Genomic DNA, 25,688 nt, shown 5'->3' on the forward strand with positions numbered 1-25,688 from the left:
TGTCTGGAGCGTGGATAAAGAGAAAGGTTTTTGGGTGCTGTCATTAGGCTTTTTAGCCACTGTAATCACATAATTGATCTGTTGAGGGCAGGAGAGCCCTGCAGAGGGACCTAGACAGGCTGGATGAGTGGGCAGAGGCCACTGGGATGAGACTGAACAAGGCTAAGGCAGGTTCCTGCACTTTGGCCACAAACAACTCCAAGCAGTGCTACAGGCTGGGGACAGAGTGGCTGAAGAGCAGGCAGGCAGAGAGGGCACCTGTGGGGTACTGGTAGATAGTAGCTGAAGATGAGCCAGCAGTGTGCCCAGGTGGTCAGAAGAGCCAATGGCATCCTGAGCTTGATCAGGAACAGTGTGGCCAGCAGGACAAGGGAGGTTATTCTGCCCCTGTACTCAGCTCTGCTCAGGCCACAGCTTGAGTGCTGTGTCCAGTTCTGGGCTCCTCAGTTCAAGAGAGATGTTGAGATACTGGAACGTGTCCAGAGAAGGGCAACAAAGCTGGTGAGGGACCTGGAGCACAGCCCTGTGAGGGGAGGCTGAGGGAGCTGGGGGGTGTGCAGCCTGCAGAAGAAGAGGCTCAGGGGGGACCTCATTGCTGTCTACAACTACCTGAAGGGAGGCTGTAGCCAGGTGGGGTTGGGCTCTTCTGCCAGGCAAGCAGAACAAAATGACAGAGTCTCAAGTTGTGGTGGGGCAGGTCTAGGCTGGATGTTAGGAGGAAGTTGGTTGGCAGAGAGAGTGATTGGCATTGGAATGGGCTGCCCAGGGCAGGTGGTGGAGTCACCATCCCTGGCGGTTGTCAGGGTCTGGGGGCTGGGCGAGAGAGGCGAGATCGGGGCACTGATGACTCGACTCAGCAGCTTCTATGCATCAGTACAATTTTGTTAGGGTAATGCAGTGTCTTATATAGTGCTCAGAGGAGGTGTATCCAGCCAGCCTGGGGCTGGCACAAGTGGACAGTACAGATTGGCCCAAAGCCACGTGCAGGGTGCAGATAGGTTACCCTGTGGCAAAACAACCTGTGGTTCCCACCCCAGGGAGCTGGCAGGCTCAGCCCCCTGGAGCTGTGTCCGCCCCAGGGGGCCAGCAGGTCCAGCCCTCTGCAGGTGTGCGTGGGTTGCTCACTTGACCACAGCCTGGCTTCCTGAACTAGCAGGGCTTCAAGGACATTCTCCCATCACAAGGTCTCATGTTTACAGCTCATGTCCTGCTGCGGGAGAATTTCTCCTACAGGCGGTGTTGAAGCCAAGCCTGGCTGAGGCACTTAGTGCCATGGTCTGGTTGATTGTCTGAGGCTGGGTGCTAGGTTGGACTGGCTGATCTTGGAGGTGTCTTCCAACCTGGGTGATTCAGTGATTCTGTGTTACACAGAGGCAGCAAGATCTTTTCATATTCATCTAACCAAGGTGCAAATCTCATGCCATAGAAGATAGCTAAGCCATTGTCACTGAGGTCACCAGTTGCTTGCACAGCCTGTGAGAAAGGCTCTTTACAGTTTTCCAGTCATTACTAATTTTCTTGATTCTCTTTCTGAAGCATCAAAAAGAGGGAGAAAATGTTTCTATTTCAGCCTGCTGTAAAGTTTCACACACTTTATGCTGCAGCAAGCCAAATTGACAGCTATAAACAACAGTATATTGATGAGATACAGATCTAATGTACTGATGGCAGTGCATTTTCCCCCCACCTTCCTCTTTTCATCTCCATAGTTTTCCTCTCCAGTTGCCTCCTTTCAGCACCACTGCCCGCCCCCGCCCCCCCCCCCCCCCCCCCCCCCCCCTTTTCCCCCCTATCTGCCCCGTTCCTACCCCAGGCTGCATTTTGCCCTTTTTACCCCCAAACCCACAGCACCTGGGTTCTGTTTGAGTCTCCTCCCACCACAGGTGTGATCACTTTGCCCTCCTTCCCCACTCCCCTTTATAACTGGCCCCAGGAAAGGCAGAGGTCCTAAGCAGCTGGGCAGAAGGATCCTCCTCTTGTGGTTGCTGGTGAGTCCCTGGGGTGTGTGCTGGGTGAAGGGGATTGAAGGGCAGAGGGCCTAGTGGATAGAGGCAGGGTAGAGGCTCGATGGTCACTGCAATGTCATCCATGGGTGCTGGCTGCACCTCCTTACTTAAGCTGAGTTTGTCTATGTTTAGCTGCTTCTTTCTGCTCGCTCATGATAAGCTGAAGTACTTGGCAGAGCTGCAAGCTCCTGGGAGAGTAGTGTTGTGCTGTCATAGAACTGCTTTGTTTGGAAAAGCCTTCCCAGGTCATCAAGCCCAACCTTCAATCCAACCATTAAACTGTGTCCCAAAGTGCCATGGCCAGATACTGCTCAAACACCTGTCAAGGTCTGGAGGAGCAGAGATGAACAGTATCTCTGTCCCCAGGAGCTAGACCAGTTCTTATGGATTCCATGCTGTGAAATTAAGGTGCAAACGAGACCAGACATCACCATGAAACTGTTCATTAAAGGATAGGGTTGGGCAAAACAGAGGGAGAGAGGGGAGAAGGGAGAGAGAGATCAGAACAGAGTGAGAGAGGGGAGAAGGGGAAGAGAGAAAGATAAAGAGATCGATGGAGAAGGAGCAGGGAAGGAAAAAAGCCATGATCATATTACCCTCAGTCGCAGATGGAGGGGAGAGAGAGAGACGGGTGCGTGGCCCAGGGGTGATCTGCTGTGGAGGTTGTCAGAGTTTCTTCAGGTGCTGTGCAGCCTCGGTGGTCCGGTGGTGGTCTGCCCTCGGTGGTCCGGTGGGGATGCCACCCTTTGGCAGGCATTTCTCCTGCCTTTTTATACAGTTCTCTGCTCAGTGTCCAGCTGCAGCTCCCCAGGGCATCTTCCTGTGCATTCGCAGGGGTCTGGCACCACCGGGGAGAGGGCTGCCACCCTCTCTCGGCCGCACCTGTCCACACCTTGAATGCACATTTCCCTTGGGGGTAGCTGAGATAAGATGTAGGCTTCCTGGGCAGTTCAGCCAGGGTGAGGTCAAAGGTATTGTCTGTCGATTTGCATCCCTGAGCTTTGGGCAAGCCCCGAGTCTGAGTCCCAGAAGTAACAAGATTAAGGAGAGATGATGCAATCTTCTTTATCTTTGTTGATTAAGGAGGGACGATGCAATCTTTGCCTTCCTTGATGAACGAGAGAGAGGAACAAACTCTCACAACACCTCCAGGGATGGTGACTCCGTTACCTCCCTGGGCAGCCTGTGCCAGTGCCTGACTGCTCTTGCAGCAGAGAATCACAGAATGTCAGGGGCTAGAAGGGGCCTTGAAAGGTCATCCAGCCCACCCCTCCTTGGCAGAGCAGGATCACCCATACCAGTTCACAATGTAATGCATCCTGGTGGGTTTTGAATAGTCCCAGAGAAGGAGACTCCACTATCCTCCTGGACAGCCTGTTCCAGTGTTCTGTCACACTTACAGGGAAAAAAGTCCTCCTCATGTTTCCATGAAACTTCCTATTCCTCAGCTTCCATTGCTTGATACTTGTCCTGTGATCAGGCATTACTGAGCAGAGCATGGCTCCAGCCTCCTGGCACTTACCCTCTGCATATTTACAAATGTTAATGAGGTCACCCCTCAGTGTTCTCCTCACCAGGGTAAAGAGCCCCAGCTCCCTCAGTCTCTCCTTGTAAGAGAGATGTTCTGTTCCCTTGAGATTTCTGTGCCACTGCACTGGACTCTTTCAAGCAGTTCTGTCTCTCTTCAATTGGGGGGACCAGAACTGGACACAGTACTCCAGATGCAGTCCCACCAGGGCAGAGTGGAGGGGCAGGAGACTATCTCTTGACCTACTAGCCACAGCCATTTTAATACACCCCAGAATGGCATTGGTCTTCCTGGCCACAAGAGTACACTGCTTGGCCCATGGTCAGCCTCCCATCCCCTAGAGCCCCCAGATCCTTTTCCCCTTTGCTGCCTTCCAATGGGTCAGTCCCCAACCTATGCTGATGCCTGGGGTTGTTCTTTTCAGGGTGTAAGACTCTAAACTTGTCCTTGTTGAATTTCATTCGATTTCATCCTGCCCAAATTTCACCAAATGGCAGCGCAGCCTTCTGGTGTGGCAGCCACTCCACCCAGTTTGGTGTCATCAGCAAACCTGCTGGTGGTGCACTCTGTTCCCTCATCCAGGTTATTGATGAAGATATGAACACAACTGGTCCCTTGTGGGCCTCCACTAGTTACAGACCTCCATCTTGACTCCATCCCATTAGCACAACTCTCTGACTTCTTTCCTTCAACCAGGTCCTGACCCACCTCACTGCCTGATCATCCAGAAGGCACTGCCTCAGCCAGAAGGATGGTGTGGGAGATCGTGTCAAATGCTTTGCTGAAATCAAGGTAAAGCACATCCACTGCTTTACCATCACCTACCCACCTGGTTATGTCCTCATAAAAGGCTCTCAGGTTGGCCAAACAAAAATGAGACGAGAATGATCCTGTTTCTTCTGTGTTGGGAAAATTAGGTTTGACTTGATCCAGTTCAGATTCACACTGTACAGTCTGCAGCAATTGGAACGTTTCAATTGAAACTTTGACATTTGATCTTATCCATTTCTCATACTTCAGCTAAGAAGGTTACTGATCAGAAGAAGTAGCAGCAGTGGAAAGAGCATATTTATTTTCCTTTGGGAAAGAATCACCACTCTTATCTGTAACTTTAGCTGTGTGCACGAAGTGCAAACAGAAGTCTTGATAGCAAATGAAAATGTGTAGAGTGGCCTCAGAATGTAACTCAGGGTGCTAATAGACATAGGAAAATGACAGATTGGCATAATGGGTAGTTTTGTCTGTGTGCCTGGTGTTCTACGAGAAACAGCCCATGAAAAGGTGCTACCACAAAAGGGTTGCAGTGCAGCTACCAGAGGAGTGATGAATGCAGAAGGAGAAGGGTCAAAAAAAACAAAGCAGTGGGAAATATTGGTCAAAATGGTAAGGGGAACTTCTGGTATTTTAACATCCTAACTGTTGTCAAGCTCTTCACAGGCTTTGCAGCAGATGGGAATTTTGTGGTGGGATATGAAAACAAAAGTGAACATGACTCCATGCTGTTTCATGAAAATCACCCTGTTGGTGAAGTGGGGAATGCTGGAAGGAGATGCAAGCACAAGTAAACAAGTCACTCAGTCATTGGGGTTAATGAGAAGCGATAGCTGAGGTGAACCCTTTGTAAAACTGCACAGCAGAGGTAAGCACTTGTGTCTCTTATCCTGTAGAGAAGTTAGACCCCCATAATGGGATTAAAAGAAGGTAATGACATAGGATGGAAGCAAGCAGAGAAGCCTGCATTGGCCAGAGACAAGAATGACAAACGTATTAACTGTGTGGAGAATTAGAAAAGCAAACTGCTAGAGGTGGCACTAATTCCTAGCAGAGAATGTTGCAGGTGTTTCAATTGCAAAAGAGTGTAAAATATTACTGTAGGCAGAGAAGGCAGCTGAGAGCAAGTTTTGACCTTTATAGATTTGCTTGAAATCGGAGAGAGCAGATCTTGGGCTCCCATTGCATTCCAGACTTGTGCTCCATATAAAGCTGAATTGTTGGTTCTGGTTGTTTGGGTTTATTTCTTAAACAGAAAATTTTATCTGGAGTAACTACTACTTTTGCAGATCTTTTCTAGGCATTAGCAATCTCAGAAATGATCAATGATCAACTAAGGAAGCCTTCTGAAGGGAGGCTGTAGCCAGGTTGGGGTTGGGCTCTTCTGCCAGGCAACCAGCAAGAGAACAAGTGGACACAGTCTCAAGTTGTGCCAGGGGAGGTCTAGGCTGGATGTTAGGAGGAAGTTGTTGGCAGAGAGAATGATTCCCATTGGAATGGGCTGCCCAGGGAGGTGGTGGAGTCACCATCCCTGGAGGTGTTGAAGCAAAGCCTGGCTGAGGCACTTAGTGCCATGGTCTAATTGACTGGCTAGGGCTGAGCGTTGGGTTGGACTGGCTGATCTCTTCTTGCGTCTCTTCCAACCTGGTAGATTCTGAGTTGATGAGATATGGTAATTTAAACTCAGCATAGCAGGTATCATTCTGTCATGGAGAAGCCTTTTGTTTTGTGTTTTGTTGCACATGATTCCTATGATATTTCAAGTTTTCAAACCAAAGATGAATAATGTTCTACATGGTGTTATCACTCTAAGTTACTACCTCTTGCTCCTTAGCTATTTAATAAAAGGATATTATTTCTTCTCTGATGCAGGCTTGTTACTTTGTATGTTTGCCATGTGCACTTTTTTCCCTGAAGATATTTTTTTCCAAAAAAAAGTTATTTCTTCCTTTGAGGATAAAAAGATTAAATAAAAATGTGCCTCTCCTCCTTTAGTCTTTCTGTAACATTTAGGTCCATGTTCAGGATATTTATTTGACCTTTTATATCTCTTACATCTAATGACATTTGTTTCGTTAGCTTTTGTGAAGAAGAATGACCTTTTAACTCTTAAGAAAAATAAATTCATTTTCCTCTTTCTTTGCTCTCTTTTCTTGCTATAGAAATAAGCTTTGTTCTTTCCTTGCTTTAAAGCCTTAGGATGAAAACCTAGGCCTCATTAAGTCAAGGGAAAAATGTCTGCTGGCTTGAGTCATAGAATCAATCAGGTTAGAAGAGACCTCCAAGCTCAGCCAGACCAACCTAGCACCCAGCCCTAGACAATCAACCAGACCATGGCACTAAGTACCTCAGCCAGGCTTTCCTTCAACACCTTCAGGCACAGCAACTCCACCACCTCCCTGGGCAGCCCATTCCAATGCCAATCACACTCTTTGGGAAGAACTTCCTCCTAACATCCAGCCTAGACCTCCCCTGATGCAACTTGAGACTGTGTCCCCCTGTTCTGTTGCTGCTTGCCTGGCAGAAGAGCCCAATCCCACCTGGCTACAACCTCCCTTCAGGTAGGTGTAGTCCTGATTCCACTACTGGCTTTCTTGAGCAGGCAAAGCTGTTTGCTATTTGCAACTAAAGGGTTAGTCTTTTTAGTGTTCTTTCCAGTAAACAGGATTTTCAGTGTTTACTCCTGGTAAATGGTTGGAGGTACTAATTGAAATTATCATCAGAGTGGAAAAATAAAAAATCTATTTCCCTATTTAAGGAAAAAAAGTTAAAGGTCAAGATGTAGCTCTCTATTCAGAATTGGGAAGTGTTGCAGTTCTTTATGAAATGAAACATGAATAACTCATATCTGGGGAAATGTATCTGGGATGTATCGGATTTATGAGCAAAATCATCCTCTGCCTGGTGCAGAAGACAGGCAGAGCCTCTGTTTCTGGAGAGCATCTTAACCAAGTCACTTTCAGTAGGTGTGGTGCCACTCAGAGCATTTCACACAAATCACAACATTAACCAGCTTGGAAAAGACCTTCGAGATCGAGTCCAACCTATCACCTCACACCTAATTAACTAAACCATGGCACCAAGTGCCTCATTCAGTCCCATTTTTAGCACCTCCATGGATGGTGACTCCACCACCTCCCTAGGCAGTCCATTCCAATGCCAATCACTCTTGCTGTGAAGAACTTCCTAACATCCCATCCTGTCACAGCTTGAGACTGTGTCCTCTTCTACCAGAGACAAAGAGGAGCCTTGAAGGCAAAACCTCTTTCTGCTTACAGATATTCAGAGTTTTATAAGAAATAGAATTTGTCATGGAATTTCATGGAAACTTTTTTTGCCATTTCTTGGGTGACTTAAGGAATATTTGGTTACCTCAGGGATGATCTTATTGCTGTCTACAACTACCTGAAGGGAAGCTGGTCAGGGGCCTGGAACACAGGTTCTGTGAGGAGAGGCTGAGGGAGCTGAAATTGTTTAGCCTGGAGAAGAGGAGGCTCAGGGGTGATCTTATTGCTGTCTACAACTACCTGAAGGGAGGCTGTAGCCAGGTGGGGTTGGTCTCTTCTACCAGGCAGTCAGCAACAGAAGAAGGGGACAGAGTCTCAAGTTGTGGTGGGGGAGGTCTAGGCTGGATGTTAGGAGGAAGTTGTTGTCAGAGAGAGTGATTGGCATTGGAATGGGCTGCCCAGGGAGGTGGTGGAGTTGCAGTCCTGGAGGTGTTCAAGCAAAGCCTGGCTGAGACACTTAGTGCCATGGACTGGTTGATTGGCTGGGGCTGGGTGCTAGGTTGGACTGGCTGATCTTGGAGGTCTCTTCCATCCTGGTTGATTCAATTAGTCTATGAATAATCCCTATGAAAGCAAGACTTTGTAGGCCAGTTAAATTTTAAGGGGCAGGAAATGACACTTCCCCCCCACCCCCTTTGATGTTCCTGTCTAGTTAGTTATCATAGGAATGCTGTGTGCCTGTGGTGAAATTTTACAATTTTTTTTAAGCTAGTTCCTTCAGCAAAGATGGATAGATAAAAGCTGAAACTGTGCATAAACTATGATTCAGAACTCTTATTTCTGCTATGGTGGTTTGCCTAAGTAAAATGACAGAGTGGCCAAATAAGAGATTAATGAAAACAAGGTAAATGTTTTCTAACTATGTTCTTTAATTATAGAATTTCAGCACACCAAAGCTGAATGATCTGGCTCCTAGATTCCTAGATTTTCCCCCCCTTTTGCTTTGAAAAGAAATTAAATTTATTGCTATTCTTGCTATAAATTTGTGTCAGTTTTAGCTCATTTTAATGAATCTCTGATGAAATGCGTAGTTATCTTGCAGGAACTCTGACATCAACATGTAGAACTAATCTCTGTGTAACAGATGTGTGTGAATCACAAAGCAATATTTTTGTTCTGGTCTCACTGGTAAAACATCTTAGGAGCTGCATTTTATTTTCGTCTGCTGTCTTACTGCCAAATGAGATTTTTTTTTTTTCAGTTTAGGTCTAGCTGGCAAGAAAGCATCATGTGGCTGCTTGCTCACTCCTACCCACACCCTTGCCTCCAGTGGGTAGGGAGAAGAAAATATAACAAAAGGCTTGTGGGTTAACACAGGGGCAGGGAGGACTTCATTCACCAGCTAGTCATGGGCAAAATAGATCCAATGTGGGGGAAAAAAATCAGTTACCAATCAGAGTAAAACAATGAGAGATGAACCAAACTCTTTAAAACCCTTTCACCTCATCCCTCCTTTTTTTCCTTTACTCCTGACCTTCTCTCCCTTCTCATCCAGACAGTGCAGGATGATGGGAAGTGAGGGTCGCAGTCACCTCTTTATGTGTTTCTGATGTATCTTTGCTTTCAGGGGGAGGACTCCTCACACTGTTCACTTCTCCAGAGTGGAGTCCATCCCACGGGAGAAAATTCTCCATCAACTTCTTCAACATGAGTTCTTCCCCTGGACTGCATGAAGACATGATCTGCTCCAGAGAGGGTCCATTCTACAGTCCTTCAGGAATAGCCTGCTCTAGTGTGGGCTTATCACAGACCCACAGCCTTCTTTGGACGCAGTCACTCTTTCTTTCACAAGGTCCTCCATGGTCTTCAGGTGGACATCTGCTCCAGCATTACTCTCCATGAGATGCAGGGTGTCAGCTTGCTGTCTTACTGTGGGCTGTAGGGAAGTCTCAGGAGTGCAGAGCTGGAGGGTCCACCTTCCTCACTGACCTCAGTGTCTGTGTAGTTGTTTCACATCCCACTCATTCTGTGCTCCAGGAGGCTTTTTTCCCCCTTCTCAAATATTTTGTTTGCAAGGTGCTTCCACTGTTGATGATTGGCTTGGCCTTGGCCAGAAGTGGGTCCTATTCAGTGTCAGGGGAGCTTCTAGCAGCTTCTCACAGAAGCCTCCACTGTAGCTCTTTCTCTACTATCAAAATCCCACTGCAAACAGTGCATACACTGTCCCACATGGGGAGTATTTTAGGAGCTGTTAATGTAAATAAACTACTAAGAATAACGTTAAGGGCAACATATCCTGTTACATGACACCTACATCTATAAACTCATATTGTGGGTAGTAACTTCCCAGTACTTGCACAAAGCTGTCTGGTCTTCAAATGCAGAGTTGCAAATAGATGTTAAGTCTTCTGACCTAGAGCACATACAAATTAGACCACTCTTGAACAAAGGCAGTTCAACAGAAAGGAGGTTGAGCTTGGAGCTGGGAACTGCATGAAGCACTAGATGAAAGCCTGGCTGAGGCACTTAGTGCCATGGTCTAGTTGATTGGATAGGAATGGGTGACAAGTTGGCCTGGATGATTCTGAAGGTCTTTTCCAACCTGTTTGATTCTATGATTCTTTCTGCTTTTGCTGCTTTCTAATAAATATAACTATACAATATTTCTTTTCCTAGTCTCTTTATGTGAAAGAGCACATTCTGTAGATGACTGAATTAATCTGTGATGGTTTGGGTTTTCTCTGCTCCCCCCACACTTAAAAAACTCAGCCGAGCTGAAAATTAAGGAGTGAAGTTTTGTAGTTACAGCTTAGCACAAGATACAAGCAGGTATTTACAATATAGACAGAAATAGACAAGTTAAAAAGTAATACAGAAACACAGCAGCCCTCCCAGACACCAGAGTCCCCAGGAGGGGCTCCCAACTACCCTTTCACCTTCCTCCCACCTCTCTACTTTACCCAAGACTTTGCCTTATACTCAAGGTAGCAAGCTTGATCCTTAGGGGGTTAGGAAGCAGATGGATTAGTCACACAGATGGTAGGTTAGGTTAGAGAGGGAAGTTCAGCCCAAAGCCCAGACAGAAAGTGACTGTTACCTGTTTGTGTTCTTGTTCTTATCCATCTTAGCAAGCCTGTGAGTGCAGCAGACATCCCCATTGTTTCCTTTTCACAGCCTGTAATTTAGTTCTCACCAAAATGTTCTAGCTAGCTTCAACCTGCACATAATCTAATAGAGATGGGTACCCATGTGACTGAGCCCTGATTCTTTCACTGGTCCCTTGGCTTGTTAAGTGTATGATGCAACTCAGCAAGTTCATTTTGTCAGGAAATAACTCTGTGATGCTGTGTTTGGTGGAATCATATCTTTCCACATTATTCCATGACTGTTAATGGCAAGTAGTGTATAGTCTCTATATAATTCATGTTAGCTCGTCCTCATGGGGATACTTGCTCTCTTCCCCTCCCAGAAGCAAATATTAGGGTGACACATTATTAAGGAGAGCTAAAGATTTGCATTTATTAGCACATATAGGTTTAAACATTTCATTTTTCCCCATGCTCATCAGAGATGTTTATAGAAGTACAGAGTTATGAAAAATGCTGTAGTAATAGAAAAGGTTTACCTGAACTACACCAAGAAGTTTCCATCTCCAGAGTGAGTGCTTCAAGTCCCTTGGGGCTGTACCAGGGCTTTACTGTGATTCATCTGCAAGGTTGACTCATCTTGCCTCTGAACCACGAAGCATATGAAAGCTTCCTTAATCCTATTTCTCCAGAGAATGTGTGCTAAGGAGTTGTGCCCAGTTTTATTTTGAAAGAGGTTCTGGGGTAACCTGTGTTATAAGATACAGACAATCTTTTCTCATCAACTCCAGTAACCTCATGTGCCTATTTGCTAGATGGCAAGTAGTGAACACAGTTGGCCTGTGATGTTTATCCCTGCAAAAACATGTGCACATCCCTCTTCCTTGTAGATATTCTTATGGAGGTCCTAAAGGAAGCTGCTTGCTGTTACGTTGTGGTGTTAGTCCAATTTTGTGAGGGAAGATGCAGAAGGCTAACTACTGGCCATGGGCTTTTCTCAGGACTGCTTTCAAGTGTTCTTTGCTCCACTGTCGCTAAGCCCAGGAATCCCTAGTTCCTCGTTGTCCATTGACATTGCTGAGACACAGCATTGTCCAGGTAGACTAGGGGAGCCTTGGATAGTCACTGGGTGGGAAACTGATATCCAAAGGACTGAAATAGCACAGACATTGTGTAAAGTCAGGTAGCTGTTGAAGGCCTCTGGCCTTATTGTCTTGCTGCTTCTCCTTGAGATACCCAGGGAGTGCTGCAGATTTATTCTAGTACTGAAGTGGACTTTACTGTGCACCAGAGTGAATAAGCATAAATGACCTGAGCAGGTAGTTAATCTTATGAATTGAGCAATATATATGTGTTTTTCTCTACTCTGAAACCTCAACTCAGCTACAAGCAATGACTTGAAAGAACAGTCACTAGGTAAAAGCCTGTGGGCTGCAGTAAGTATGGAAGTGGCCACCACGATCTCTTCTGACCTTATAGTCTACACAATTAGGTTGATTATGTGCAGCCAATTTATAAGATTGCCCTCCTGTAAAGGTTGCTGCCCCTGCCAACTTTTTTCTGGTAGTCCTGAGAGAGGAAATAGGTGAACAAGAGGTGGTGACTGTAACACCAGTTTATTTTCTGAGTTCTGCAGGTGTCTATGTATTTATACATATGTCTAAGGGAGGAATACGTGGAAGAAAATACTCCATTTGGAAATAAATTCATGTTTCCTCTCTTCCTCCATTTAATGTAACTTCCCCATAACTCTTCAGTTACATTTAGGTCTGGCATGTATCCTCCTCCAATCACATTATCAAAAGATAGCAGGCTGTTATGTTCATTCAAAACCAGAATCGAATACCTTTCAATCTGTCCTCAGCCTCTGCCCTCTAGAATAAACTGCAACTAATTGCATTGATTCCCCCCCAAACACTGAAAATGTGCCTCGCTCTAGGATCTATTGTCTGAGTTTAAAATGAATTTTATACTGTCTATTTGCCATTCTTCCTCATGCCTCCCACTGGAAATTCATCGGGAAACAATAGTGAGCCTAATTGGCAGCTCTGTGGAGGCTGGAGGTAGGCTGTGACGTGAAATGAGCACTGTTCTCATAGTGAGAGTCAGCTGAAAGATTATGCTTATTGTGCCACTAAAATAGATTCCCTGGCTCTTTTTTCATGAACCAGCAGATGGTAGCAGAGTCTACAGATCTCAGAGAAGGGAAATGTACATTAAATACTGTAACTGCCCTCATTCATTTGCCATTCATCTTTACTTGTCAGCCTCTCCATAAGTGCTGACCTTGAAATTGCATCATTTAGTCTGCAATCATATATTGCCAACATTTCCCTTTTCTATTGCGTATCAGCTGCATACTGTGGACTGCTGATAGCTGTAGGCAAGCCTTTGTAGAAAAGATCTATCCAGAAAATGGAATAAAGATGAGAAGAAAGGCTGACTTGCTGGATGGGAAGGGGTGGGGAGAGGGGAAGTGAGAGGAAAGTGATGTGTGGGCATGGACTTGTCTGTCCACTCTTCTCACACATCCCTGGAAGTCTAAGTGACCTGTTACTAATATGTAAGAATTGGCAGAGTGCTCAATCCTTGGCTTAAGAAAGCACAGAGGTGACAAACTCCTGCTTATGGAGTCTCGCATTTGAACAGAGGGCTGCATATAGAAACGAGTCAGAATCCGCTTGTCGAGTAGAAAGCAGCTGGTGTAACGAATGTGTGAGTGCATTCCTAATTAGACAGGATTCACAGTGTGCTTTTGACACAGGATTTCAAAGGGGAGACTGAATGCTTTACTTCATGTCCTTGAGGACTGACGTGGTTTTGCTTGCCCTTCTTGTGACATTGCCTAAGGATGGAAGGGCTCCAAAGTTCAAATGCTGTCAACAGTTAGTCATGTTGAAAATGCTGTTGAGATGTGAGCTAAGCGTTGGGAGCCTGTCTGCAGTGACTGGTGAAAAATATGCTTTTGGGAGACACTGACAGTCTAAAGAACCAAAGATGCCAAAATGATTAAGTCAAATATACCATTTTATCCTGTGATTCATTTTTTTTCCCCTCTGAAGGATATCTGTAGGATATTAAACCATCCTAAAAATGAAAGCAAGAGTATGAAACCCAGCGTGCCCTACACAAAGGATGCAAAGTGCTCAGTTCTGGGTCAGTTTCAATGGTATTGGAATAGTCCCTTTGGCACTGGAAAAAAACCAAGACATTATTTTTTAACCTCTTGCACACAGGCCCTAGAGGCCAGAAGAGGCTTTCTTTTCAGAGGTGTTATAGCAACTGCAGGCTGTAGATGGTACTATTTAATCACACTCCTGTGTCTTGTCTTTTGTAAGTTTCTTACTTCTTTTTGGCTTCTACAAAATGTAGGGAAAACAGCAGCAAAATGAAGTCAGCAAGGAAGCTACCTAATAAACTAAAAGGTCATAGATTTTTGTTTCAGACTTCATATTTAGATGATCTTTCATTGGGCTAGATGTTCTGACAGTGCTTAACACATTAGGAACACTATTAATGTGTTATGCTGTATTGAGCCAGTGCTTTCATTATATTTACTGATGAGAAAAAGAGAAAAGATTAATGCAGGACTCCCACAGAGAAGAGCAATTTTGTTCTTGTGGTTTTGATTTCTTTTATTTCAGTGTTTGTGGTGTACATGAACATCTGTGCACACAGCTAACTTCAGTAGGGGCATTCTGCACACTGAAGATAACAATGTTCTGTCAAAGTGACCTAGGGTAGGGTGTCCCTGCCCGTGGCAGGGGTGTTGGAACTAGATGATCCTTGTGGTCCCTTCCAACCCTGACTGATTCTATATAGGACCTATTACCCCACCTTGCCCTGCTGGCCACACTTCTCCTGATGCAGCCCAGGATCTGGTTGGCTTTCTGGGCTTCAAGTGCATGCTGCTGGCTCCTATTGAGCTTCTCATTCACCAGCACCCCCAAGTCCCTCTCCTCAGGGTTGCTCTTCAGCCAGTCACTGCCCAGCCTGGATTTGTGCTTGAGATTTCCCTGACCCAGATGCAGGACCCTGCACTTAGTCTTGTTGAAACTCATGAGGTTGGCTTGTGCGCACCTCTGCAGCCTGTCCAGGTCCCTCTGGATGGATCCCTTCCCTCCACTGTCTGCTGCATGACACAGCTTGCTGTCATCAGCAAACATGCAGAGGGTGTGCTCAGTGCCACTGTCCATGACACCGACAAAGATGTTGAACAGGACTGAATGCAGAAGTAGACACATCAATTAAAAAATCCAAACCAGAAAAAAGACCATTTATAACAGCAGAAAGTGTTATCTGTACGGAGTTTCTCATGACCTTTTGCTCCACAGGTTTGTGGTAAATGGGTGACCTTCACTACTGATGCTGAGGGACACTTCTGCAAGACAGGAGTAGAAGCCCATAGCCTTTTCTGTGTTCTGTTTTTAAGGGCTGCCTTGCTGATAGCAGACACAGTAGCATAAAGAGCTATTTTCTACTGAGCTGCAACAAAATATCTCTGAGTATGCAATAAATGTTGTAATATGGATTTTTCAAACTGCCAGAGAAAAATAAAATACAAGCCCTAATGCGTTTGATTCCCTAGACATGTTAATTCAAAAATAAGGTTTTCTTGTGAGACTCTTCTCAACATAACTGCACTAAAATGCCATAAAACTTCAATTGAGACAATAAGTGAATCACAATGGAGATGTTTTATTTTCCAAATACTATCTTACCATATTCCTATGGTGGAGTCGCCATCCCTGGAGGTGTTGAAGCAAAGCCTGGCTGAGTCACTTAGTGCCATGGTCTGGTTGATTGTTTAGGGCTGGGTGCTAGGTTGGACTGGATGATCTTGGAGGTCTCTTCCAAGCTGTTTGATTCCATGATTCTACTACTATCAGACAAGACTTTTTTAAATCCTTAATCCAGAGTTATGGATGTATCTGCAGTTCCTGGCAATTAGCCATGAACCCTATGCTGACCCCAGTAGAATGAAGATGCCTGAATCAAAGAAAATTGGAGGGGTACTTAATGTTTTGTTCATAAAAATTGATACTGGGTGCCTTACCCCTGACTCCCAGTGATACAGTGGAAGGAGGGCGTTGGGAAGGGACATAGGTGGAACAGCTGACCCAAAACAAATTGATGGGTACTCCATGAAATATAAAGAAGCTTGGGAAAAGAGGGGGAAGAGTTTGGTTTTATGACATTTGTTTTTCTACCTAACACTTAGGAGTGCTGAGGCCTTGCTTCCCGGGATGTGCCTGGACATCTGCACACCAACAGAAAGCAGTGAGTGAATTCCTCTTTTTACATTGCTTGCACATAACTTTTGTTTTCCTTATGGGTGTTTGTGGTTTGTTTTTTTTTTTGGGGGGGGGGAGGTTTTGTTTGTTTGTTTTTCTGTCTTGATCCATGAGTTCTTTTGCTTTCCTTTTATTTTTCCCCCATCCAGTGGGAGGAAGTGAAGAGCGAATATCTAGACAGGCTGCTAGTCAAGGCTAACTCAGCACAGGTGAACAAATCAGTCTTCCTTCTTTTGGAACCCTTACTAGATGATGTGATTTTTGTCTGAATGTTCTGGCAGCTGTTGTCATTTGTTTGCCTGGAAACGCCACCATATTTTTCGTCTGAAACACCTAATTCAGTTAGGAGTCAGAGGCTTTGCCTCTGTTCCTCAAATGAGTGTGTATTTTAATCTGCAGATTCTTCTGCTGACCTGCAAAGTACATGTTTAGTTTGTCATAGAAGCGGTTTAAAGCAGGCAGCATGATTATGTGCTTTCCTCAACAGAGATAGAAGTATACAAGGCAGCCAGAGGAGTCTAATTATGTGCCATTTTCCTTGATTAAGCAACTACTGAAATATACTTAATGTTGGTTGTAAAGTTACAAACAGAAAGCTACTAAATACTGCTAATGAGGAGTAGCCTGAGCTCGCTTTCTGTGTTCGGCTTAGAGAATGCTGAAGGGTGACCCTATGGCAGCCTACAACTTCTGTCTCTGGTGACCAGCAACTGAACACAAGGAAATGGAATGAAGCTGCATCAGGGGAAGTACAGACAGGACACTAGGAAAAGTTTCTCTGAGGGTAGTTTGATTGCAGGTGGTTAGTCACTGAAATAGGCTCTCCTGGGATGTGATCAGGGCACAAAGCCTGTCAGTGTTCAAGGAGTGTCTGGAGGATGCTTTTAGTTACATGGTTTAGTTTTAAGCAGTCCTGCAAGGAGTAGCAGTTGAACTCAATGACTGCTATGGGTCTCTTCCACCTTGAGACATTCTATGATTCTGTGATTAGGTGCCTATGTTAAAATGTGAGTCCAGGAAAGAGGAATATTTATCTGAGACAAGGAAGAGTCTATGATGATGTAGACATCAACAAAGAGTCAACCAACCAGGCTGGAATAGACCTTCACAATCGTCCAGTCCAACCACGGCACTAATACTTTATATTCTCTCCTATACTCAGTATGTTGGGATGCAGGGCTTGATACTGGCATGTGCCACCTGCACTTAGTAGAGAGAAAAGTTAAGTGTCAGTCAGTGTGTTGGGAGGGTCTAATGCACTGTCCCCAGTAGAAGAGTCATTTCTTCTCCATTCTTTATATCAGTCTGCAAGAAAATGTTGACTTGGGTTTAGGTCATCAAACCTGGTTTTACAAGCACATTGTCCCCACTGCAGCAGCACTGGCTAGAGTATTTTCAGTTATGTATCATTGCTGCAACTATGCAATGGCAGCACATATTTCACCCTCTTCCTCCTCTTACCCACCTGTTATCACAGAAGAAGCAGGAATACAGTTCTTGGTACATCATTCCGAGGTGTTATAAAGCAACCTAAATCAATTGCCTTTAAGGAATGATTTTCAGGACAAGAATGCCAGCATCCCTGTTTCCACTATGGACTCACTAACACAACAATACAGCCCAGTACAAATACAATAACATTCAACTGAGGTATCTCATCTCTAGGGTCTGAAGGGACCATCCTGTACCAAGCATGACAAGAAGGAAATAAACATCTGAGCTCTAGTTGTCTCAGAGCTTTCTTCTGTATCACGGGTGGGTAGGAAGCAGTGTTACAGTCAGTACTTTCTGGAAGTGTGGGGTATGCATTTCTATCAACGGGGAAAATGGTTTACATATATGACTAAAATATAGCATCTTCTGCCTTCACCAGGTGAGCCTCAACTTCATACCTGTGTGTTCCATCACTGTTCTATGTTGATTTTTATAGTTATCAGTCTCAGCAGTGTAATATTTGGGAGCCTCCCAGTACCCTTTCAGACAGCATGACAGCTGCCATTGTTTCTCCAGGGAATACAGCTGAGTTCAGTGTAATGATTTGGTTTCTAAGGTATGCAGAGCTGTGGGTAGCAGGCAAGACTGAAGAACTCTTCTATACCTGTTCTAGCCTGCATTGCCTCCCTCCTTCTTTGGTTTCTGAGGTATGCAGAGCTGTGTGGGTAGCAGGCAAGACTGAAGAACTCTTCTTTACCTGTCCTAATCTTCAATGCCTCCCTCCTTCCTTGACTACTTCTGTAGAAGTAGAACAGAAAAATATATCCCTGTATCTTAGAGAAGGTTTTATGTTTTTTACTTCCTCAAGCAGGTCCAAGTCAACTTTAATTATTTTTTTTTCTTGGTTTTAATCTGTTATTCCCAAAAAAAATCTGCATGAAGAAATCATATTTAAAAGAAACTATTTTTCTTCAGTTTAATTAAAAAATGAAAAAGCTCTGATTTTATTCTGTACTTGAAAATTTGAAACCCACCAGTTTCTCAAAAAACAGCCTATAAAAAAGGGAACATGCAAAAAGCTACCCAGAAACTTAAGAGGGACAAAAAACATAGGATGTCTCTCTGGGTAAATTTATAGAATCAGTCAGGGCTGGAAAGGAACACAAGGATAATCTAGTTCCAACCCCCCTGCCATGGGCACGGACACCCTGCCCCTTTATCCATCTTGTGCTCCACCCATCAAACCCACGTTTCACCAGCTTGGAGACCAGGATGCGGGGTGGGACAGTGTCAAAGGCCTTGCTCAGGTCCAGGTAAATGTCATCAGTTGCTGGCTCTTTGTCTATGAATGTTGTGACCTGTTCATAGAAGGCCACCAGGTTTGTCAGGCAGGATTTGCCCTTGGTGAAGCCATGCTGACTGTAGCCAATTGCTGTGCACCAGCTCAACAGTTGTGCACTGTTGAGTAATGAAGAGGCTAAAGGTGCCAGCTTTCATAGAATCAGAATCAACCAAGTTGGAAGAGACCTCCAAGATGTGTTTAATCCTCCTAAATTCTCTTTGCCTTTTTTCCCCCCTTTTTCTGTTTTTCTACAGCTAGAATGCATCCAACTGATACAAACCAGTTAAAATCTGACTAGATCTTTCCTCTTGGGTTTGCCCAGGGAGGTGGTTGAGACCCTGTCCCTGAAGGTGTTTAAGGCCAGGCTGCTCTATGGTAGGGTGTCCCTGCCCATGGCAGGGGAGCTGGAACTAGATGGTCCTTGTGGTCCCTTCCAACCCTGAACTGATTCTATGATTCTAAAATGCTTCCAGCCCAAACCCCTGTGTGATTTTCTGTGATTCCATGTTTTGGTGTGGCCTTCACTGAACGACGGCTCCCAAATTTTTGTTTCTGTTTTCGAAATGCAGCAAACCTAAAAGCTGTTGATCTGAACTGCAAATGATGATTGTTGTTTGGTGTTTGACAAACATCAGGATATGAATTAATTTTATTCCAGATAAAGGAGTAAAGAAACAAGGGATTAACTGGGTTGAAGGAATTAAAGCAGGCAATTATTCCAGGGTCCAATGTAAACACTTGCAAAAGCTGTTAGAAACAGGAATAGAAAAGATTCCTGATCACCTTAAAGTGAAGAATATCAGTTTCTTCCTATTCTTCCAGACTGAAAATGTCATTCAATGAAACTTTGCCTACTGAAGCAGGACAGTGTTGTTTGATCTTTGAAGGGAGATGTGTTTAATGCTGGCGTCATCAAACCCCAGCTATAATTATTAAATCTGTGTTTTAAGGCCTTTGAAGTTCAATTCAGTTAATTCAGGAGCAATATTAGTTTGTATTTGATGACAAAATAATCATGCTTTTGTGCCACACGTGCTAATCTTATCTGTAAGCATAGATATGTTTATGGGTGTGTGTGCATCATATGTATATATTCATGTTGGGGGGGAAAAAATCAATTACCAATATTTTGTGTATTTAATGGCTAAAATGTGAGACAAGTCAGTGACACCTTTTGGAACATTAAGTGACTTTCAATGTGTGACATTTAACATGGCCAAGTGCAGGGTTCTGCACTTTGGCCACAACAACCCCAGGCAGCACTACCGTATGGGGACAGAGTGGCTGGAAAGCAGCCAGGAGGAAAGAGACCTGGGGGTGCTGTTAGATAGTAGCTGAAGCTGAGCCAGCAGTGTGCCCAGGTGGCCAAGAGAGCCAATGGCATCCTGGCCTGGATCAGAAACAGTGTGGCCAGAAGGACAAGGGAGGTTATTCTTTCCTTGTACTTAGCACTGGTCAGGCCACACTTTGAGTGCTGTGTCCAGTTCTGGGCCTCTCAATTCAAGAGAGACGTTGAGGTGCTGCAATGTGTCCAGAGAAGGGCAACAAAGCTGATGAGGGGCCTGGAGCACAGCCCTGTGAGGAGAGGCTGAGGGAGCTGGGGGTGTGCAGCCGCAGAAGAGGAGGCTCAGGAGTGACCTCATTGCTGTCTACAACTACCTGAAGGGAGGCTGTAGCCAGGTGGGGTTGGTCTCTTCTGCCAGGCAAGCAGCAACAGAAGAAGGGGGCACAGTCTCAAGTTGTGGTGGGGAAGGTCTAGGCTGGATGTTAGGAGGAAGTTGTTGTCAGAGAGAGTGATTGGCATTGGAATGGGCTGCCCAGGAGGTGTTGAAGCAAAGCCTGGCTGAGGCACTTAGTGCCATAGTCTACTTGATGGTCTAGGGCTGGGTGCTAGGTTGGACTGGCTGATCTTGGAGGTCTCTTCCAACCAAATGATTCTATGAACAGACAGATTTGCTTTGACCTGATAAACCCTTTTATTATCAACATGAAATGATGTTAAGTGTATTTTATGGTATCTTGCAGTCTCCTGCGTTACTCAATGGAGAACATAAACCTTCCATAGTAAGCTTTTGTCTTCACAGCTAAAGACTGACCTTGATTGAAGCATCTTGGTAAATCTGGAATCTTGTGCCAGCTAAGTCTGCCTTCCTTCCTGCACAAAGAGCTGGAATTTGATTCCATGGATATTGGGTGAACTTTGGCATCTCTGCAGTACGTAAATCACAGAATTAACCAGGTTGGAAGAGACCTTTGGGATTGTCCAGTCCAACCTAGCACCCAGCCTAGCAACTAGACTATGTCACTAAGTGGTAACTCCACCACCACCCTGGGCAGCTCACTCTAATGCAAATTATTGTCTCTGGGAAGAACTTTCTCCTAACATCCAGCCTATACCTCCCTAGCACAACTTGAGACTGTGTCCCCTGTTTTGTTGGTTGCCTGGTAGAAGAGACCAACCTCCACCTGGCTACAGCTTCCCTTCAGGTAGTTGTAGACAGCAATGAGGTCACCCCTGAGCCTCCAAATAAACTGTACATTTCTTTGTTACCACATATTTAACTGCAAAGGTAGTAGATATTTCCATGTAGTTTTACCTTACTGTGATATTTCTTTTCAAGTGGCAGAAGAATTAAGTAATGGGCTGACTGTCTCCTGCTGTCTTTTGTCTTGCATGCTTTATAGTTCCCCTTAAACCAGTATGAAATTCTCTGGTTGTTTAGATGATGATGTGCTTGGTGTAACAACACAGAATTAGGCTTCAGAGAAATGTCTGTCATCTATTTCAAAATTGTATATCTGCACAAATGGAGCTAGGCAGCTCCATTTATATGACTGATGTGGCTCAAAATTAAAAGTTCATGTTGTTAATTAGGACATCTAAATAAGAGGGGTGGTTTATTGAAGTGCTGAATACGGAGCACTATTAGAAATCAAGGAATCCTAAGGTCAAAATGTTGTCATTCAGACACCCACATTTGTAGTCTTGCATTATATACAGTCTGGGAGAGGTATAGAGTTGATATTAGGAGGCAACCAGCAATAGAATGAGGAGTATTCAGCACTTCAACTTGAGTTGTCCCAGGGGAGGTATAGACTGGATGTTAGGAGGAAGCTGTTGTCAGAGAGAGTGATTGACATTGGAATGGGCTGCCCAGGGAGGTGGTGGAGTCACCATCCTTGGAGGTGTAGAAGAAAAGCCTGGCTGAGGCACTTAGTGCCATGGTCTAGTTTGGCTAGGGCTGGGTGCAAGGTTGGAGTTGATGATCTTGGAGGTCTCTCCCAACCTGGTCAATTCTATGGCTCTATTTAGATACAATTCCTTAAAATGAGGTACTTGGTGCTTTGAACATGTTGCCAGTTGGCTTGACAGATCAGTAAGGGGCTTAGTTCTATTGTGTCCTCTGAGCAACAGCACACCACTTTCTGTTGACATCCTAGGGTTAGAAGCACAGGCAGCTCATAAAGATGTGATTGTTTGTATAATGCTTACCTGGAAAATAGAGATTATTCATTTTGAGTAGCACTAAGAGAAATTAAATTATTTTCCTCAAGAAAGAAAAGAAATGGTAATCATCTTGCTCCTATAATAACAGGAAAGAAGATTCAAATCTGGTGGCTGTTTTTGTGTAGAACGGGGTGGGGGGGGAGAAATCTCAGCAACCCAATACACTGTGTATTTTATTATTTGGTATTCCTCACATAAAAAGAACAGAACTGAAAAGGCCTGACCTTTTCACAGACCACAGCAGAGCTCTGACAATAGTCAATACTTACAGCTAATAGTTGTGCAGTTTAGGATCTGCTGTGTAATGATACATTTGTAAACAATTCTTTTTTCCTCTTTTCCTAGAGCAATGCGAGTGGCAAACTACTGGCAGTAGGCATAAAGTAGGCTTTCCTGATGGTTGTTACCCTCAGTCCTGTAACTAGGGTTGTGCTGAACTATCCAGGCAAGATGCTGATAAGGGCCAAAGAAAATAAGAGGCAGAAGAGAAGAGCAGACAGCCATTAGCTTCCTGGTGGCCTGAGCACTGCACTAAGTAACCTATTCTGCTAGTTTGAGCCTAGCTGGGATATTTTGGTGAGAAGAATTAGGTTCTAGGCTGTGAAAAGGAAACAATGGTGATGTCTGCTGCACTCATAGGCTTGCTGAGATGTGTAAGAACAAGAACATAAACATAGATAACAGAGTCTGTCTATGCTCTGGGGCTGCATGAACTTCTCTCTCTCTAACCATCTGTGTGACTAATCCTTCTGCTTCCTAACCCCCCTGGCCAACTTTCCAAACTCACCTTAAGCATAAGGCAAAGTCTGGGGTAGAGGGGTGGGGAAATGATGGAAGGGTGGTTGGGAGCCCCTCCTGGGGACTCTGGTTTCTGGGAGTGCTGTTGTGTTTCTGTATTACCTTTACCTGGTATATTTCTGTAAATTCCTGCTTGTGTCTTGTCCTAACCTGTAAATATAAAGCTCATTTTTTAATTTCCAGCTCAGCTGAGTCTAGGTAGTTTCACCCAGCTGCCTCAGCCTCTCCTCATAGGGTTTGTGTTCCAGGCCCCTCACCAGCTTAGTTGCCCTTCTCTGGACACATTCCAATATCTCAACATCTCTCTTGAGTTGAGGAGCCCAGAACTGGACACAGTACTGAAGGTGTGGCCTGAGCAGTGAAATGAAATTGTATTTCTTACAGTTTAAATATAACAGTATAAGGGGAATAACAGAAAATATTATAAACTTAAGGAATGTTTGGAAAGGGTCAAGCAGTGCCCAAGCAGTAAAAGCAGCAGCAGCCAAAACAGCAGTGGACGGAAGATAGCAGTGGGTGCAGAAGAAGCAGCAAGGGGAAGGTCCAAGCTGTGTTTCCAGACAAAGCTCTAGATGCTCCAATGAAATGATATTAACTTATCTCTTGCCATTATATGGCCAATCCCTACAATGTTCACATCTCCACTCAGAGCTTCCAATTCTAAGTTTCTCTGTTTGGGATTTTTTCCTGTCTGAACTAGAAATCTAGCTCAAATGGTCACAGATTTGATTTGATTTTCCTTTCTTGCCTTTTTTTATTGCATGTATACCTTCCAATTGCTGTATAGGTAGAAATCATCAGCAGCTATTTCAGTACCTGTACATCTGGTCCCTCATAAAGTGATGTGCCAGAACCATCAGAAATGTTTAAAACAGTGCTTAGACCAGACACCCACTATCAATTCAGGTGTCGAAAGAGAAAGAACCCAATTAGAAATAACTAGGGGACCAAACTCTAGCAGATGTTCAATTACCCTTGCTACCCACCTTGCAACAGACTGAAGGTGCAGTTGGTGCTGTACACACGCATCATTACAGGACTGCTTTTGAATTTCCATGTGTAGTGCCATCTGTGTGGTCCCACCACTCCCTTACAGCTATCCTGTTTGGGATGCCTTGTTGCACGATGCATATTTTGATGTAGTTTGAGTGTGCCTACAATATGCTTAACAGTTAAAATGTGGATTATATTGGAAGGCTGAGAAAAAGGTAATGTGCTGCTACTGGTGATCTTCAGCTAGGTAGAAGTCTTTTTTTTTTTTTGCTATCCACAGAAAGGGTTTTACATTTTAATTATCTTTAACCAAGGTGGAAATGTTGCTTTGGCTGCTGACACCTGTAAAGCACTAGGCTAGGTAAGGCTTTCTTGAATATGTGAAAGGTATTACTGTCACTCTACTTCTTAACAGAACAAGTGGACACAGTCTCAAGTTGTGCTGGGGGTGGGGTAGAGGCTGGATGTTAGGAGAAAGTTCTTCCCAGAGAGAGTGAGTGGCCATTGGAATGGGCTGCCCAGGGAGGTAGTGGAGGCACTGTCCTCAGAGGTGTTCAAGATAAGACTGACTGAGGCACTCAGTGCCATGGTCTGGTTGACTGGCTAGGGCTGGTGCTAGGTTGGACTGGCTGATCCTGGAGGTCTCTTCCAACCTGGTTGATTCTGTGATGTGATTCTATGATACTAAGAACAAGAAGAACTCTAGCACAAGGAGACTATGCACCTTCTGCCTTCAATTGGACTCTAGGTCATTCCAAGGAACGGTTCCAGTACTTGGTCATTAAGTTAATCTAGTGACAAATTAAAAGGTGTGTTTATCCTGCCAGGATAGGAAAAAAAAAAATGTCCTTTTTATCCCTGCACAGCTGCAACTGAGAGAATCAGAAATTAATATTGCTCCTAAATGTGAGTCTAGGATAGAGACATGCCAGACTCGCAGGTGAGAGTAAAAACTTCCTTGCTTTTGACAGGAGATAGGTGTTAAATTTACTTCCTGACCTGATGGCTCATGAAATGGAGTTGTGCAAAGCTAGCAGACAGGAATTAATTTCTATTGCTAAAGTTGTGTGTGTGAGGTTGGAAAAACAACCACTCCACAAAAGAGTGCCCTTTGATGGAGTGCAGCATTTGGCAATGAAATGGTCACAGCTTTTTCCTCCTCAAAAGGCTAAAGAAAACACATAGACTGATGCATAAGTGGAACAAATGAGGGTCCACAGACTCTCCTTTAGGAGATGTAATATTTTAAAGTAACTTTAAAAGAAAATACTTAATTTTTGTCATATCTTAATATTCCTGAGCCCTGGGTGATAATGCATATCTATCTCCACTGTAACTGTCATAACCTTGGAAAAGTTTCCCTTTTGTTTGGGAGAGGTGAGAAGAAATATAAAAGCACCTTCAGGGAATGCGACAGTCTTAGAGGTTGGGAAGTGCTCTCCTCAGGAAAGAGGCAACACTCACTAATTACGGCTGTCAGTAAGATTTCATTCCTTTGGGCTGTTTTTTTTCACTGCCCACAGTTGTCTGCGTGCCTAGGAGAGAACTGGTGTGTGAAAAGAAGTGATTCAGAGTCACAAAACAATGAGGAAACTCACAGGATCACAGGATGTCAGGGGTTGGAAGAGACCCAAAGAGATCATTGAGTCCAACTCCCCTGCCAGAACAGGACCACACAGTCTAGCTCAGGTCACAGAGGAA

General features: G+C 44.6%; 2 long non-coding RNA genes across 2 annotated transcripts in view; one reads left to right on the plus strand and one right to left on the minus strand.

Moving 5' to 3' along the window:
* LOC135183333 (uncharacterized) overlaps positions 1-25,688 on the minus strand; it is a 541,852-nt gene that overhangs the window by 161,890 nt on the left and 354,274 nt on the right. The window lies entirely within an intron of this gene.
* Positions 1,957-4,408, plus strand: LOC135183273 (uncharacterized). The gene is made up of 2 exons (XR_010305475.1): positions 1,957-1,988; positions 4,231-4,408. It is a non-coding gene; the product is annotated as an uncharacterized LOC135183273 (long non-coding RNA).

Source organism: Pogoniulus pusillus, chromosome 18 (genome assembly GCF_015220805.1).
Source record: "Pogoniulus pusillus isolate bPogPus1 chromosome 18, bPogPus1.pri, whole genome shotgun sequence".
NCBI classification, from domain to species: domain Eukaryota; kingdom Metazoa; phylum Chordata; class Aves; order Piciformes; family Lybiidae; genus Pogoniulus; species Pogoniulus pusillus.